The 18,445-nt window shown below is 28.7% G+C and overlaps 1 protein-coding gene across 2 annotated transcripts in view; it reads left to right on the top strand.

The window, feature by feature from the left end:
* Positions 1–318: 318 nt before the first annotated feature.
* The window catches only part of LanB1 (laminin subunit beta-1), a 35,796-nt gene continuing 17,669 nt past the window's right edge, over positions 319–18,445 (top strand). For both annotated transcript variants that reach the window (XM_073971362.1, XM_073971359.1), the window contains exon 1: positions 319–880. The gene's annotated coding sequence lies outside the window, so the exon portion shown is untranslated. The remainder of the gene's footprint in view (positions 881–18,445) is intronic.

Raw genomic sequence — 18,445 nt, 5'->3', positions numbered from 1 at the left:
AAATATTTTTAAAAAATCTATGCTTTGAAATTTTTTTTAAAAAAAATTACGCTTCTGGAAAGAAAAGCATTAAAAAATTCACGCTTCTAAAAAAGGAACTTTTTAAAAAACCTAGGCTTTTAAAAAATATTTTTCCATCTGTAGAAGAAGATCCCTATAGCGTTGAATTCTTCACCATTTCCTGAAAAACGATTTTATTAAAAATGTTTTTTAAAAACTGAAACGGCAACACTATTAAAGATACTTTTTCTCATGGTACATGTTTTTGTCTACCTACTGAAGATACACACTCTCTTCCTATCCACTGTCTAGGGAGAAGAGAACAAGATCCGTTGTCGTCCGTCGTAGGTATACAACACTTGTGAGCAAATAGTGTCGGTGCTGGCTCCGTTGATTTGTGTGGTTTGCGGCATTTACAGAGTTTAGTTGCGAGTTAAACGTTTGGATCATTACATCGCGGGTAGCGGAGTTTTAACCTAAAGACGTTTTATTTTCTGTGTTTTTGTCTGGTGAAGTTGTAATACAAAGAACAAACAACAACAAAAGTAGAGTGGAAAATAAAAATAAATCAAAAAAGAAATATCTTTTGGGTTGAAACAGACAGATAACAACACACAACAAAAATTGTTGTGGTCGTTGTTGTTGTTGTTTATGCTATTTGAACAAAGATTGTTTTTAAGTGTCTGTCCTTTTCCAAATTTAAAGACGAAAAGGAGGAGTAGTGTACGATTAGGTTAATGGTGTTGCACATTACCTACCACCACCACCAACAGCAGTGACGGGGGGCCCCCAAATACGAAGGAATGAATGAATATTTTTGTTGTGCTGCCGCTGTGACAATTACTTCGATGGAGTAGTCAGTCTGTGTTCTCGACACATGGTAAGTACCAAATTTTGTAATACTTATTTTAAATACCTAACTCATCATAAGTGGGACACTAATGAAGATTTCTTTTCAAGTGTTTCTTTTGGGAGGATCAATTTATTTTAAGAGAAAGGAGTTTGTGCCTCAAAATTATTTGGTATTGAATGTGAATAAGTACAATATCGAATATTGAGTGCCTCCTTATCTTTTGTGCAATGTTTTCTTTACTCTTCTCTGCATTCCAATTTCATTTTGTTGTTTTGTTTTGCATTTTTTCTTTCATATGGTTTCAGATACTGTTTTTTTGTTTTCTTTATCTTCTCGGTAGAAGCAACAGAAGAAATTCATGCAACACCACTACTCTCTCTTTGTGGTCGTTCGATCTGTGTGTTGGACTGTTGTAATCTTGCCGACTTTACTCAATCTTTTCACAATAATTGTTGCTGTCTGTTTTAAAGATGTTTTGCTATTTGAAGATCTTTTAAAGAAGTAAAAGGATTCTTTGAAAATCTTGTGATATAAACAGAGGAACACGTGGTGGTGGATACAGATGGGAGAGAGCACTTTGGGAACAAGTCTAGTTTAGGGACACCTCTCAGATCGGTCTGAAATTTACCAAATAGGTAGTCCTTGGGACACCGATCACAACGATATATAGCTTTCACAGGGGAAGTCCCTACTTCCCAAAATATTGGTCTTGCCTTTTTTACTTTTATCAGCATTTTTTATAAGCCTATGTAATATTGGTATCCTTTTAAATCTCATGAAGCTCAGAAGAGTTGTGATATCCTAAACCCTAAATATGACTTAAGCCCCAATTCGAATGTTGGGTTTGAATTCCGTTCGATTTTAAGATATACAGTCCTATCAAGATTGTAAACTCCCCATGAGTTTTGTCTCTCTGTCATTGCAATTTATGGGAGAGAGTGAGACAACTCACTCATGACTGAGCTGATTGATATAGGTTCAGAAAGTTTGGAACAAACCCTATGGTTTTGGTATAGATTTTAATCAAAGTAGTGGGTTTTTGGCTATTGGATTTAAGATACAATAGGATCCAACGAAATTCTATTTTTAATCGAAAATTTATTATTAGAATCTTCTATTACAAAATAAGAAAATAATAGTAATCAAGACTACAATACCTATCTTCAATACGATGTTTGTTCCCAACATTTGGAGTCTACATCTGGGGAGGTATACAGCCCAATCAGGAATGTCAACTACCCGTGAGTTTTATCACTTTCTCCTTTAAGTTCAAACGGTAGAAAGACAAAACTCACGGGGAGTTTACAGTCATAAAAACCCTGATATACTTTTCCCCAGCATTCAAGAAGTAAAAAAATGCACTCTTCTGAAAAATATTTTTTAAAAACTTCCGCTCCTTAAACATATTTTTTAAACATTTACGCTTTTTATTTTTTTTTTTTAAATATACGCTTATGAAAACTTTTTTTTAAAAATCCAAGCTTCTGAAAAAAGTTTTTTTTTTAATTTACGCTCCTGAAAATATATTTTCAAAAATATTAATATTTTTTAAAAATCCACGTTTCTAAAAAAATAAAAAAAAAAATTAAAAAAAACTACGCTACTGAGAATTTTTTTTTTCAAAAATCTACGTTTCTCAAATATTATTTAAAACAAGTAAAAAAGGATCAGTCGGCTTTGCCGACAGAGATATACCCTCAGCCTGTATATATTGAAACAATTTTTTCCCAAAAAACGTATGTATTTAGGGGTTTTTAAAAATTTTAGGAATTTAAACCGACAAAAATGTTTATTAGGATTAGAGATCAAAAGTTTTATGGATGAGATACTAAACGGAATGGGTTTACATTGACCATTAAGTGGATCTCCAGCCATTACATATGGGGTTTTACACCCTTCGGGATGTTTGCTCAAGAAGTATGGATTTGCCACTGAAAAACCGTTTACCATAGTAATTGAGGCAGTGAATGCAAGTTTCTTCAACAAAAATCAAAGTGATTCGATAGCAGGTCTTAAAGTGAACTTATCCGAAATTTTGTGTGGGATGTACGGGATGGAGTGGACAAATATAGTCCATATTCGAACCTGATCTACATTTAGTAGATATATTAGGATGTGTAAAGTATGGACCAATTCGGCCACTCTCTTCAAGAGATACCGTATGAACAAATTTTCCGAACATTTTTGAACTTTTGTGGGGGAGGTACCTGAAGAAGTGGACCGATATGGCTTATCTTCAAACGTAAACTAAGTTTGGTCAAAATATTACTAAAGCCAAACTTTGGACCGAATCGGCAGATACGTTCTAGAGTTATCTTGCGCTCCAAGCACCTCTCACGGTGTCATAGGGATTTTTTGCAACTTTCAGGCTATTTTCTAAGGAAGTATGGACTTGCACCGTCGTATGGAGGGCAGTGAATACAAGTTGCTAAAACAAAAATCAGAGCGATTCGAGAGATGGCCCTAAACTGAACTTTTCCGAAATTTTGTGTGAGAGGTACTCGAAGGAGTGGGCCGTTTGAGTCTATATTGAAACATTATCTAAGTCTGGTACACATTTTACGATGGGCAAAGTATGGACCAAATCGGTTACTCCCTTCAAGAGTTATCGTGCGCACAAATTTTCCGAACATTTTCGAACTTTTGTGGGGGAGGTTCCGGAAGGAGTGGGCCCATATAGCCCATCTTTGAACTTGAACTAAGTTTGGGCAAAATATTACGAAAGCCAAAATTTGAACCGGTTCATCCGTTCGAGAGTTATCGTGCGCACCAGCCAGACAGACAGACGAACGGACATTGCTAAATCGACTCCAAATTGTCTGAAACACATTTCGTCCAAACATACTTTGGGTCTAAAACCATTATTTCGATTAGGCACATTTTGCCATTTTTTTTAAATTTACGCATCTGAAGCCCATATTTTAAAAATTTGAATTTTTTTATATTCACGCATTTGAAACCCCTATTTTAAACATTTGAAAAATTGTTTTTAAAATTTTACGCATCTGAAACCCCTATTTTAAGAATTTGAAAAATTGGTTTTAAAAATTTAGGCATCTGAAACCCCGATTTTAAACATTTGAAATTTGTTTTTAAAAATTTACGCATCTGAAATCCCTATTTTAAGAATTTGAGAAACTGTTTTTAGAAATTTACGCATTTGAAAAATTGTTTTTAAAAATTTACGCATTTGAAAAACTGCTTTTAAAAATTTACGCATTTGAAAAATTGTTTTTAAAAATTTACGCATCTGAAAAAATATTTTTAAAAAATCCACGGTTCCAAAAAAATATTTTTAAAAAATCCACGCTACCTAAAAACATTTTTAAAAAATCCACGCTACCTAAAAACATTTTTAAAAAATCCAAGCTTCCTAAAATTTTTTTTTTAAAAAAATCCACGCTTCCAATAAAATATTTTTAAAAAATCCACGCTACCTAAAAAAAATTTTAAAAAATACACGTTTCCTAAAAAATATTTTTTTAAAAAATCCACGCTACCTAAAAAACATTTTTAAAAAATCCACGCTACCTAAAAAAATTTTTAAAAAATCCACGCTTCCTAAAAAATATTTTTAAAAAATCCACGCTTCCTAAAAAATATTTTTAAAAAATCCACGGTTCCTAAAAAATATTTTTAAAAAATCCACGCTTCCTAAAAAATATTTTTAAAAAATCCACGCTTCCTAACAAATATTTTTAAAAAATCCACGCTTCCTAAAAAATATTTTTAAAAAATCCACGCTTCCTAAAAAATATTTTTACAAAATCCACGCTTCCTAAAAAATATTTTTAAAAAATCCACGCTTCCTAAAAAATATTTTTAAAAAATCCACGCTTCCTAAAAAATATTTTTAAAAAATCCACCCTTCCTAAAAAATATTTTTTAAGAATCCACGCTTCCTAAAAAATATTTTTAAAAAATCCACGCTTCCTAAAAAATATTTTTAAAAAGTCCACGCTTCCTAAAAAATATTTTTAAAAAGTCCACGCTTCCTAAAAAATATTTTTAAAAAGTCCACGCTTCCTAAAAAATATTTTTAAAAAATCCACGCTTCCTAAAAATATTTTTAAAAAATCCACGCTTCCTAAAAAATATTTTTAAAAAATCCACGCTTCCTAAAAAATATTTTTAAAAAATCCACGCTTTCTAAAAAATATTTTTAAAAAAATCCACGCTTCCTAAAAATATTTTTAAAAAATCCACGCTTCCTAAAAAATAATTTTAAAAAATCCACACTTTCTAAAAAATATTTTTAAAAAATCCACGGTTCCTAAAAAATATTTTTAAAAAATCCACGCTTCCTAAAAAATATTTTTAAAAAATCCACGCTTCCTAACAAATATTTTTAAAAAATCCACGCTTCCTAAAAAATATTTTTAAAAAATCCACGCTTCCTAAAAAATATTTTTACAAAATCCACGCTTCCTAAAAAATATTTTTAAAAAATCCACGCTTCCTAAAAAATATTTTTAAAAAATCCACGCTTCCTAAAAAATATTTTTAAAAAATCCACCCTTCCTAAAAAATATTTTTTAAGAATCCACGCTTCCTAAAAAATATTTTTAAAAAATCCACGCTTCCTAAAAAATATTTTTAAAAAGTCCACGCTTCCTAAAAAATATTTTTAAAAAGTCCACGCTTCCTAAAAAATATTTTTAAAAAGTCCACGCTTCCTAAAAAATATTTTTAAAAAATCCACGCTTCCTAAAAATATTTTTAAAAAATCCACGCTTCCTAAAAAATATTTTTAAAAAATCCACGCTTCCTAAAAAATATTTTTAAAAAATCCACGCTTTCTAAAAAATATTTTTAAAAAAATCCACGCTTCCTAAAAATATTTTTAAAAAATCCACGCTTCCTAAAAAATAATTTTAAAAAATCCACGCTTCCTAAAAAATAATTTTAAAAAATCCACGCTTCCTAAAAAATATTTTTAAAAAATCCACGCTTCCTAAAAAATATTTTTAAAAAATCCACGCTTCCTAAAAAATATTTTTAAAAAATCCACGCTTCCTAAAAAATAATTTTAAAAAATCCACGCTTCCTAAAAAATAATTTTAAAAAATCCACGCTTCCTAAAAAATGTTTTTAAAAATTTCACGCTTCCTAAAAAATAATTTTAAAAAATCCACGCTTCCTAAAAAATAATTTTAAAAAATCCACGCTTCCTAAAAAATAATTTTAAAAAATCCACGCTTCCTAAGAAATATTTTCAAAAAATCCACGCTTCTTAAAAAATGGTTTAAAATAAATGGGACATCTAAATATCAAATAATCATGTTCGGATTTTGGATTTTCCGAGATTTTCCGCGATAAACAGCAGATATGAACTTCGTTTAAAATGGGTTAACAAATGTCTTTTAAAAAGATTAGCTTATCTGATTAATGAAAAAATACCAACAAAATTTGTAATTGAAAACTCCGAACGTGTGTTTTATTTTTTATTTTATTTATTTTTTTTGTTTATGCATTTGTCTGGTATTTACTGTGGGTTGGTTGTCTCTTCCAACTACATCAACAACAACAAAAACGGCCAAACTGCATTGCTAAGCAGAGCATAAAATTTAGCCCAGAATGAACCTCAAGTTTGAATTCTTTTTTTTAGTTTCATTTTTTTGTCTTTTTGTTGTCATTCGTTTTTTGTTGGTAATTCAATTCACAGTCTGCAACTGGAACTAAAGAAAAATTCAAAGGCTATTTATTGTTTGTTATCCACCATCATTCCAAACACTCCATTCCTCAACCTCGACTGGAATATGAATCTGCTAAATATGAATAGTTTATGCTGTGTGTTTGTGGATAAAATGACATCAGTTCATCTCGTTGTCGTCGTCGTGGTTGGTGGTGGTGGTGTTGCTGTGACATAAAATACTTAACTTTTTGCAAAGCAGAACAAATAACAGCAACAGCAATAAGCTTTTTTTGTTGACCATAAACAATAAAATAAACAAAACGGAGAAGCGGGAAAGAAGTGAGCTGGTTATAAGCTATTTTACAATGACCTATAGATGATGGTTTTTATTTTTTGTGGAAGGAAGTAATGTAATAGATGCAGCTAAATTCTGATCTTTCAAAATTATGGATTCCATATTTGGTGAAATTATACTCCATAAGTTTATATCGTTGGAGGATAAGGTCATCATAATTAAAAAAATGAATTTGTAAACAAACATCCATTATCTTCCATGTTTACTGACTGTAGGGTATGACAGACAACTTGTCAATGTTTGTTTATTTTTTTCATCATCAGCATTCATTCATTCATCCGCTATTGATTGAGAATAACTGACGACATGTGGCGTAAGTAAGGTCCATAAAGGCAGAATTAGTTTTTTTTCCACATTTGTTATTTGCATAATGACATTTTCTTTCCTTCCACGCAATCCATCTCCTCCTCCTGATCGTCATGGACCACATTATTCAATTCATTAAATGAACTTGAGTGTCAAACACTTTAATTGTGAGCGACTAAAACAATTATTTGCCCGTTTCGCCTTGTTTATTGTTGTTAGTCTGTTTTTCAAAATAATAATTATAATTCCAAGATTTATGCTGTTCTCTCTCTCTCTCTCTTGCACTATCTTTCTCTCCATGCAGTCCAGTGTATGATGCATTTTTCCAAAATGGATGCTGTGCTGTATATGTGCCCATAATGCATTCATTCACTTGCTGCGCTGTGTATCTCATTACTATGGCTTTTTAGAATTTTGTTTGCTGATCTCATCTTTATTTTCATTTTCACTTACATCCACATCTTCATGTATTTCTAATTCGAAAAAAAACATGTGTTTTTTATTTCTAATGTTCTTCGAATGGACCAACAGCGAAGCTATGTAGCTAAAGAGTATCATGTTTTTGTTTTTGAAATTAACAGGAAACAACAAAAACAAAAGTTAGTAGTACAAATACATACACAGAGGCGTTACAAGTAGTTTACCTACATTTCGCAAAACAATATAAAAAATTACCACAGATTTTCCTACCAATTCCAACGAATTATAACTTTTGTTGCGGAACTTTATATAGGCCCACCTAAAGTTTCACAAGTATCCTCCTCACTTACATTTATCTTTAGCAACAAATCACAGAAACAAAAAAAAAAAAAAAAAAAAAAACAAAAAAAAGAAATATTAGAAAACATGTAAAAAAATTATCAGTCGACTTTGCTGACAGAGAAATACCCTCAGCCTATGTGAATTGACACTTTCATCTACAGACAGATCGAATGTTTTTAGGGTATTTTCAGAATTGTTGGTCCTTTATGGACATTTGAACTTGGCGACAAACATGTGGATTAGGATTACAGCTTTGATCTCTGCGGAGGAGGTATATAAAGGAATGGATCGACATAGTCCATTATGGAAGTGGGTCATATCTCTTCGATAGATGTCGCGCCCACGAGTTATTTCAGTGGGTTATCGTATTACCTTTGGACCAATATGCCAGGAGCCATGGACTTGTCCTCGTATAACATAATATCGCAGTAAACAGGACCACAACGAACAGCATCGGTATACATTTACAAAGGATCGTCAAACAAACCTTAAATGGAATTCCACGCTTCCTTAAAATATTTAAAAACAAAATCCACGCTTCTTTAAAATATTTAAAAAAACCGCGTTTCCTTAAAATATTTAAAAAAATCTACGCTTCTGAAAAAATATTTTATAAAAATCCACGCTTTTGGAAAAATATTTTAAAATAAAAATCCACGCTTCTGGAAAAATATTTTAAAATAAAAATCCACGCTTCTGAAAAAATATTTTAAAAAAATCCACGCTTCCTTAAAATATTTAAAAAAAATTTACGCTTCCTTAAAATATTTAAAAAAATCCACGCTTCCAAAAAAACATTTAAAAAAATCTACGCTTCAAAAAAAATATTTTGAAAAAATCCACGCTTCAAAAAAAATATTTTGAAAAAATCCACGCTTCAAAAAAATATTTTGAAAAAATCCAAGCTTCTTTAAAATATTTAAAAAAATCCACGCTTCTAAAATAAATATTTAAAAAAATCTACCCTTCCAAAAAATATTTAAAAAAATCTACGCTTAAAAAAGATATTTTAAAAAATCCAAGCTTCTAAAAAATATTTAAAAAAAATCTACGCTTCAAAAAAAATATTAAAAAAATCCACGCTTCAAAAAAAATATTAAAAAAATCTACGCTTCAAAAAATATATTTTAAAAAATCCACGCTTCTAAAAAATATTTAAAAAAATCCATGCATCTTAAAAAATATTTAAAAAAAATCCACGCTTCTTAAAAATAAATTCCAAAAAAAATCCAAGCTTCTGAAAAAAATATTTAAAAAAAAATCCAAGCTTCTGAAAAAAAATATTAAAAAAATCCACGCTTCTGAAAAAAAAAAATATTTAAAAAAAATACAAGCTTCTGAAAAAAAACATTTAAAAAAAATCCACGCTTCTTAAAAATAAATTTAAATAAAATCCACTCTTCTGAAAAAAATATTTAAAAAAATCCACGCTTCCAAAAAAATGTTTAAAAAAATCTACGCTTCCAAAAAATATTTAAAAAAAATCTAAGCTTCCAAAAAAATATTTTAAAAAATCCACGCTTCTGAAAAAATATTTAAAAAATATACGCTTCCAAAAAAATATTTAAAAAAAATCTACACTTCCAAAAAAATATTTAAAAAAAAATCCACGCTTCTTAAAAATAAATTTAAAGAAAATCCACGCTTCTGAAAAAAATATTTAAAAAAATGCACGCTTCCAAAAAAATGTTTAAAAAAATCTACGCTTCCAAAAAATATTTAAAAAAAATCTAAGCTTCCAAAAAAATATTTTAAAAAATCCACGCTTCTGAAAAAATATTTAAAAAATATACGCTTCCAAAAAAAATATTTAAAAAAAATCTACACTTCCAAAAAAATATTTAAAAAAAATCCACGCTTCTAAAAGAATATTTTTTTTTGAAAAAAAAACGTTTTCAAAGTTTCTTAAAAAAATCCATGCTTCCGAAAAAAACATTTTTAAAAAATCCACGCATTTGAAAAAAAAACACATTTTAAAATATCCACGCTTCTGAAAAAATATTTTTCTAAAAAACCCACGCTTCTGAAAAAAATATTTTTTTAAAAAATCCACGCATTTGAAAAAAAAACATTTTAAAATATCCACGCTTCTGAAAAAATATTTTTCTAAAAAACCCAGTCATCTGAAAAAAATATTTTTTTAAAAAATCCACGCATTTGAAAAAAAAAACATTTTAAAATATCCACGCTTCTGAAAAAAATATTTTACTAAAAAACCCACGTTTTTGAAAAAAAGTTTTTTTTTAAAATCCACGAATTTGAAAAAAAAACATTTTTTTTAAAAATCCACGAATTTGAAAAAAACCTTTTTAATAAAAAATCCACGCTTCGGATTTTTTTTTTAAATCCACGCTTCGGAAATATTCTTTTTTTAAAAAATTTACACTTCTGAAAAAATATTTTTTTAAAAAAATCCACGCTTCTAAAAAATATTTTTTTTCTGAAAAAAAAACGTTTTAAAAGTTAAAAAATCTATGCTTTTGAAAAAACTACTTTAAGAAATCCACGAATTTGAAAAAAAAAAACATTTTTAAAAAATCTACGAATTTGAAAAAAACATCTTTAAAAAATCCACGAATTTAAAAAAAAAAAATTTTTAAAAAATCCACGAATTTGAAAAAAAACATATTTAAAAAATCCACGAATTTGAAAAAAAAACATTTTTAAAAAATCCACGCTTCTCAAAAAATATATTTTTAAAAATCCACGCATTTGAAAAAACAATTTTAAAAAATCCAAGCTTCTGAAAAAATATTTTTTTAAAAATCTACGCTTCAGAAAAAAATATTTTTAAAAAATCTACGCTTCTTAAACATATTTAAAAAAACGCTTCTGAAAAATATTTTTAAATAAATTCCACGATTCTGAAAAAATATTTTAAAAAGTAAAAAAGTATAAGTCGGCTTTGCCAAAAGAGAAATACACTCAGCATATCGACGCCTCCAAACAATAGTATGCTAAGTCGACTTAGCATGTTTTCAAGTTCTTTACATTTTTATATTTAACGCCCTTTAACTTAAATTCTGTCAAATTTTGGTAATAATCGGACAATCCGAACAGAAGTTATAAACAAATATTTACTGAGCATAGTACTGAAGGTCAAAGAAAATTTCCAAACTTTTAGAGCTTGTCCTGCAAAAGTCACTGTTCAGAATTAGTAAACTATTATTTGGAGGTGTCGAACGTCCTTTAACTTAAATTCTGTCAAATTTTGGTAATGTTCGGTCAATCCGAACAGAAGTTATAAACAAATATTGACTTAGCATAGTACTGAAGTTCAAAAAAGTTTCCACACTTTGAGAGATTCTCCTGCAAAACTCACTTTTTAGACTTAGCATACTATTATTTGGAGGTGTCGATATGTAATTTGAAACTTTCATCTACGGTCAGATCCATAACAGGACCACAACGAAAAGCATCGGTATACATTTCCAAAGGGTCTTCAAACAGACTCTAAACTGCACTTAGACACAAATGTTGAACTTTTGTGGGGAAGGGGCCCTAAGGAGAAGACCATTATGGGTCATTTTAGAAGTTACACTAAATTTGGACAATATATTAGGAGATCCAAAGTTTGGACCAAATTGGTTGCCCCGTTCAAAAGATATCGTGCATACCATTTTAGTGGCATGTTTTAAATATTGGGGGGGAAATACAGGAAGTTGTGGACCGGTAATGCCCATCTTAGAATTTAAACTAAGTTTGGACAAAATATGACGAAGGCCAAATTTTGAAACAAATCGCTTGATAAGTTCGAGAGTTATCGTGCTATCCAGCCACTACATATGGCTTTTTCGGGTTGCTTTCCCAAGATTTTTTTTTTTAATTTTAATTGAGGCAACCAATGCAAGAAGCTTCAACAAAAATCAATGATTCGAGAGCAGGTCCCGAAACTTTGTGTGGGAGATACCCGAAGGAGTGGACAAATATAGTCCATATTCGAACCTGATCTATATCTGGTAGATATATTAGGATGTGTAAAGTATGGGCCTAATCGGTCACTCCCTTCAAAAGTTATCGTGCGCACCTCGTGCGGTACCTGATGAAGTGTACCGATATGGCTTATCTTCAAACTTAAACTAAGTTTGGACAAAATAAGGCTAAATTTTGGACCGAATCGGCAGATCCGTTCAAGAGTTATCTTGCGCACCGACCACTACACACTGTGTCATTGGGGTTTTTTTGTACTTTTCAGGCTATAGGAAGTATATGTATGGACCAAATAGGTTACGCCCTTCAAGAGAACATTTTCGAACTTTTGTGGGGGTGGTACCGGAAGGAGTGGATTGATATAACCCATCTTCGAACCCACTGGCACGTCTTAACATATTGCAATTGTACTCAAACTTTGGCAATCTTAAAATCTAACAAAACTAAACACTTTAGGGGGGTGCCACATAAAAAAAATCCGACATGCGTTTGCACAGCGTTAGCACCCTCCGATAAAACTGATCAGCAGTTATAATGGGTAAATAAAGAATCAATATATTAAATTCGTGATTTGCAAATGCCTTAAGCATTCTATTCCATATCGCAATAATACAGAATTAATACAAATTATTGTATTCCGAAACGTCGCTGTGGCGCATTCAAAACGCAGGATACACGCAAAATCAGCAAAAGGTAAAAAACTGATGCATTAGGTAGATTTTGCAAATGTATGCGTTTTAAATACTTTTTCAAAGCAATAGTGCAATAACAACGTATTTTTCTGACGTTTCGGAAATCAGCCTTTTTCAGCCCATAGTGTCTGTTAGGTGTCTTTATTTGTATTTGCGTATATCTTGGACAAATCGTGTTTACTTTGTGGTTACTTCATATGTTCTAAATGTGGCCGACCGTCCAATCTTTACTAACCACCAAACATTGTTTTGGGAAATTAAACAGAATGCTGTGCTGTGTTGGTTGTGTGGTCGTTCAAATTTCGGCGTCAACAATATTGTTATTTCATTCAATTTGTTTTGAATTGTGATTATTTTTTGTTCATTTCCTTTCATCTTCCACATCAAATGTAGTGGAAACTGGGAACAAAGCAGACTTTCAAAAAATCAATTAAAAAATTATGGACTTTGACGTATAGAGTTACGGAATATTACACTATTTTGTTTATATTAAGATACAATAAATAAAACCGAAATGTTTCAAAGGAGAGCGGGATACATTTATGAACTTTTTGCAGAGGATAGCTAATTTGAAGAATCATATTTTGGTTTCCCATTTTTCTCTTTTATAAGAAATTATGCCCAAAACTATTATTATTTTTGTAACAATATTGAAACGGCGGCCGGTTATATGCGCCTAATTAACACGGAGGAATCTTTGACCTCAATAATTATGCCCAAAATTAAAAAATTTTTTCTGCCCAAAAAGGCTAACCATTGCCATACCCACTCAATAGAAGTAAATACAAACATCTCAGTATCTATGTATGTGTGTATGCAAATAGATGAGTAAATACAATGTTCATACCAAAAGTAAAATAAAAAATACCAATCTAAATATTTGCCAAACAAATGAGATAAACTTTTTAAACCACCACCCATCATCACCTTAGCATGGAGCGTAAAGTTGTTTTGTTAGTAACCTGACGAAAAGCAAAACCTTATTCATTTGCAGGTTGTTTTTGGGTTGCCCAAACCATCTATAGATGGTTATATATATAAGATCAATAAAGAAGGAAGGTTAATAAGATATACAACCCTATCATGAATGTAAACTCCCCGTGAGTTTTGTCTCCCTGTCATTGCAATGTATGGGGAGTTGATATTCATGATCGAGCTAATAATTTAAATTATGTAAATATGTATAAGAACTGTGCTAAAAGGGTCCAACATTTCCTTTTTCCATTGGTCTCCTAACTTGTAAATTTCTATATAATATAATCCCAATATTCTTAGTTTATAATGCTGAAATCTTCAACAGAAAATCTTGTACTCCAGAGGATCATTCCCTATTACTATTTTCTGCATATTTGGGAATTCAATTATTTGGCTGTGGTTTCAATTATCATTTTCCTTTAGTGCAGCAGATGCCTGTTTTTTATTTTTTCGCCCAAATGAACTTGGTCTCGTTTTTTTCTCATTCATTCCCATCTCTCTGTAGCATACTGTGCAAAAGTGCAAATTATTATTTACGGTCATAATTTTGACTAATACTATTTTGCTGTTTAAAATTTCATGGCTCAATACCAAACACAAACATAAACAAAATAATTCATAACAATTGTCCGTCCGACGTTGATGATTACCAAGACAATTTACACAATTAGTTAATAAAACATTTAGCCTAGGATGAGCTCATATTATCTGTTTAGTAATACCAAAAGAATGCATTTGCTTTAAAAAAATGAAAAGATACACTGCAATGTGGAGGACAGATGTGGAAACAATATAGACCAACAAATGCAATGCTGCTACCGAAGGGTTCTAAAAAATAGTCATATTGAAAAGCATACCACAGTCTGACCTAAATTCACTACTGGATCTTAACCCACTAACTAGATCCTATAGTTCAGAATCTTACATCTAAGAGTGCACATGGGGTCAAAAAGAGTCACACGATGTTATATTCCATAACTCGGTCAAGCCACCCTTGTGCCAGCCACTACATGCGACTAATAGAACAGCACTATAGGGATAACATTTTTAAGGACGTTGATTTTTAAAAATAATTTCTTAAAACTTTGATTTAAAAAAAAAAAATTAAGGACATGAAATGTTTAAAAATATTTCTTGAAGAAGTGGATTTTTTAAGAAACTTTTTTAAGGACGTGATTTTTTAAAAATATTTTTTGAAGACATGGATTTGTTTAAAAATGTTTTTTAAGGAATTGGTTTTTTTTTAAATTATTTTTTTAACGAAGTAGATTTTTTAAAATCTTTTTTTATGCATGTTGGCTTTTCAAAACATTTTTGAAGACATGGAATTTTTAAAAATATTTTTTAAGACGTGAATTTTTCTTCAATATTTTTTAAGGGCATGGATTTCTTAAAAAATATTTTTGAAGTACGTAGATATTTTAAAAATATTTTTGTAGACGTGGATATTTTAAAAATATTTTTTGAAGGAAGTGGATTTTTCAAAATATTTTTGAAGACATGAATATTTTAAAAATATTTGATTGCTTGAGTTGGAGTATTTTAAAAATATTTTTTGAAAACATGGATTTTTAAAAATATATTTTGAAGACGTTGATTTAAAAAAAATAAGATCGTGGATTTTTTAAAAATATTTTTAAGGAAGTGGGTTTTTGAAATTATTTTTTAAGGAAGTGGATTTTTTAAAAAAACTTTTTTGAAGAAGTGAATCTTTAAAAATATTTCTTGAAGACGTGCATTAAAAAAAATAAGAATGTAGATTTTTTAAAAATATTTTTAAGCGCTTGGATTTTTAAAAATATCTTTTAAGAAAATGGATATTTAAAAATATTTTTTAAGGATTTGAATTTTTTAAAAATATTTGTTGCAAACGTAGATTTTTTTATATTTTTTGAAGACGTGGATTATTTAAAAATATTTTTAAGACTGTGGATTTTTTATAAATAGTTTTAAGGATGTGACATTTTTAAAAATATTTTTCAAAACGTGGATTTTTTAAAAATATTTTTTGAAGACGTGTATTTTTTAAAAATATTTTTTGGGGCGGGAATCTTCCTTAAATATTTTTTAAGGAAGTGGATTTTTTAAAATCATCTTTATGGAGGTGGATTTTTCAAAATATTCCTTGAAGACATGGATTATTTAAAAACATTTTTGAACACATGGATTAAAAAAAAAAACTTTTTGAAGAAATCATTTTTTATTGAAGTGGATTTTTTAAAATATATATTTTTTTAATACGTGAATTTTTTAACAGTCTTGTTTGAAGACGTGAATTTTTTAAAAATATTTCAAGGCTGTGGTTTTTTTAAAAATATTTTTTAAGGACGTGAATTTTACAAAATTATTTTTGAAGACGTGGATTATTTATTGAAAAAATTTTTTGAAGATGTGAATTTTAAAATACTTTTTTGAAGACGTGGATTTTTTTTAAAAATATTTTTGAACACGTGGATTTTTTAAAAATATTTTTTGAAGACGTGTATTTTTTAAAAATATTTTTTGAAGACGTGGATTTTTTAAAAATATTTTTTTCAAAAGACGAGGATTTTTTAAAAATATTTTTTTCAAAAGACGTGGATTTTTTAAAAATATTTTTTTCAAAAGACGTGGATTTTTTAAACATATTTTTTTTCAAAAGGCGTGGATTTTTTTAAAATATTTTTTGAAGACGTGGATTTTTTAAAAATATTTTTTGAAGACGTGGATTTTTAAAAATAGTTTTTGAAGACGTGGATTTTTTAAAAATAATTTTTGGAGACGTGGATTTTTTAAAAATAGTTTTTGAAGACGTGGATTTTTTAAAAATAATTTTTGGAGACGTGGATTTTTTAAAAATATTTTTTGAAGACGTGGATTTTTAAAAATATTTTCGAAGACGTGGATTTTTTAAAAATATTTTTTAAGGACGTGGATTTTTTAAAAATATTTTTTTAAGGACGTGGATTTTTTAAAAATATTTTTTTAAGGACGTGGATTTTTAAAAAATATTTTTTTAAGACGTGGATTTTTTAAAAATATTTTTTTAAGGACGTGGATTTTATAAAAATACTTTTTTAAGGACGTGGATTTTTTAAAAATATTTTTTTAAGGACGTGGATTTTATAAAAATACTTTTTTAAGGACGTGGATTTTTTAAAAATACTTTTTTAAGGACGTGGATTTTTTAAAAAAAATTTTTTTAGGAAGTGGATTTTTTAAAAAAAATTTTTTTAGGAAGTGGATTTTTTAAAAATATTTTTTTAAGGACGTGGATTTTTAAAAATATTTTTAAGGACGTGGATTTTTAAAAATATTTTTTAAGGATGTGGATTTTTTAAAATATTTTTTAAGGATGTGGATTTTTTAAAAAAATTTTTAAGGACGTGGATTTTTAAAAATGTCTTTTAAGAACATTGATTTTTAAAAATATTTTTTAAGGATTTGAATTTTTTAAAACTATTCGTTGCAGACGGGGATTTTTTAAAAAAAAAAATTGTAGCAGAGTGGATTTTTTAAAAAAATTTTTAAGGTCGTGGATTTTTTAAAAATATTTTTTGAAGAAGTGGATTTTTAAAAAATATTTTTAAGACCGTGGATTTTTTAAAAAAATATTTTTTAAGGATGTAGATTTTTTAAAATATTTTTTAAGAATGGAGATTTGTTTATAACATTTTTAAGGACGTGGATTTTTAAAAATATTTTTTAAGGGTGAGAATATTTTTAAAATGTTTTTTAAGGATGTGGATTTTTTTAAAACATTTTTTAAGGACGTGGATTTTTAAAAATGTCTTTTAAGAACATTGATTTTTAAAAATATTTTTAAGGATTTGAATTTTTTTAAAAATATTTGTTGCAGACGTGTATTTTTTTAAAAAAAATTGTAGCAGAGTGGATTTTTTAAAAATATTTTTAAGGCCGTGGATTTTTTAAAAATATTTTTTGAAGACGTGGATTTTTTAAAAGTATTTTTAAGACCATGGATTTTTTAAAAGTATTTTTAAGACCGTGGATTTTTTAAAAATATTTTTTAAGGATGTAGTTTTTTTTAAATATTTTTTTAAGAATGGGGATTTTTTAAAACATTTTTAAGGACGTGGATTTTAATTTTTTTTTTTTAAGGATGAGGATTTTTTTAAATACTTTTTAAGGATGTGGATTTTTTTAAACATATTTTAAGGACGTGGATTTTTAAAAATATCTTTTAAGAACATTGATTTTTAAAAATATTTTTTAAGGATTTGATTTTTTAAAAATATTTGTTGCAGATGTGGATTTTTTAAAAAAAATTGTAGCAGACGTGGATTTAAAAAAAAAAAATTGTAGCAGACGTGGATTTTTTAAAAAAAAATTGTAGCAGACGTGGATTTTTTAAAAATACTTTTAAGGCAGTGGATTTTTTAAAAATATTTTTTGAAGACGTGGATTTTTTAAAAATATTTTTAAGTCCGTGGATCTTTTAAAAATATTTGTTGAAGACGTGGATTTTTTAGAAATATTTGTTGAAGACGTGGATTTTTTAGAAATATTTTTAAGATCGTGGATTTTTAAAAATATTTTTAAGACCGTGGAATTTTTAAAATATTTTTAAGGCCGTGGTTTATTTAAAAGTATTTTTTGAAGACGTGGATAATTTAAAAATATGTTTAGGCCTCGGATTTAAGGACATGGATTTTTCAAAAATTGGGATGACTCTCACGGTCCAAGGACAGCATGCTATTGAGTCGATGTACTGGAAGAATGTTGGTCTTCTCATGCAAATGGTCCACTGAAGACATGAGGAGGCGCCTTGTTGCAGTTCTCAGGGAGGCATTTTGACATGTTTGACTGTCCATGTGGTGAACAGAATGGTAGTATTTTTAGTGGCATATATTTGCATATTTCTCTCACGGAATAAGGTGACAAGGTCGAACAAATAGGATTTCAGCCTTTCACAAATGACATGAGAAGGTACCCGA

This window comes from Musca autumnalis, unplaced genomic scaffold, assembly GCF_047663935.1.
Source record: "Musca autumnalis isolate F117 unplaced genomic scaffold, ASM4766393v1 scaffold_2, whole genome shotgun sequence".
In the NCBI taxonomy this organism is placed as follows: domain Eukaryota; kingdom Metazoa; phylum Arthropoda; class Insecta; order Diptera; family Muscidae; genus Musca; species Musca autumnalis.
The sequence above is the reverse complement of the archived record's forward strand: the minus strand, read 5'-3'. Positions and strand labels throughout refer to the sequence as shown.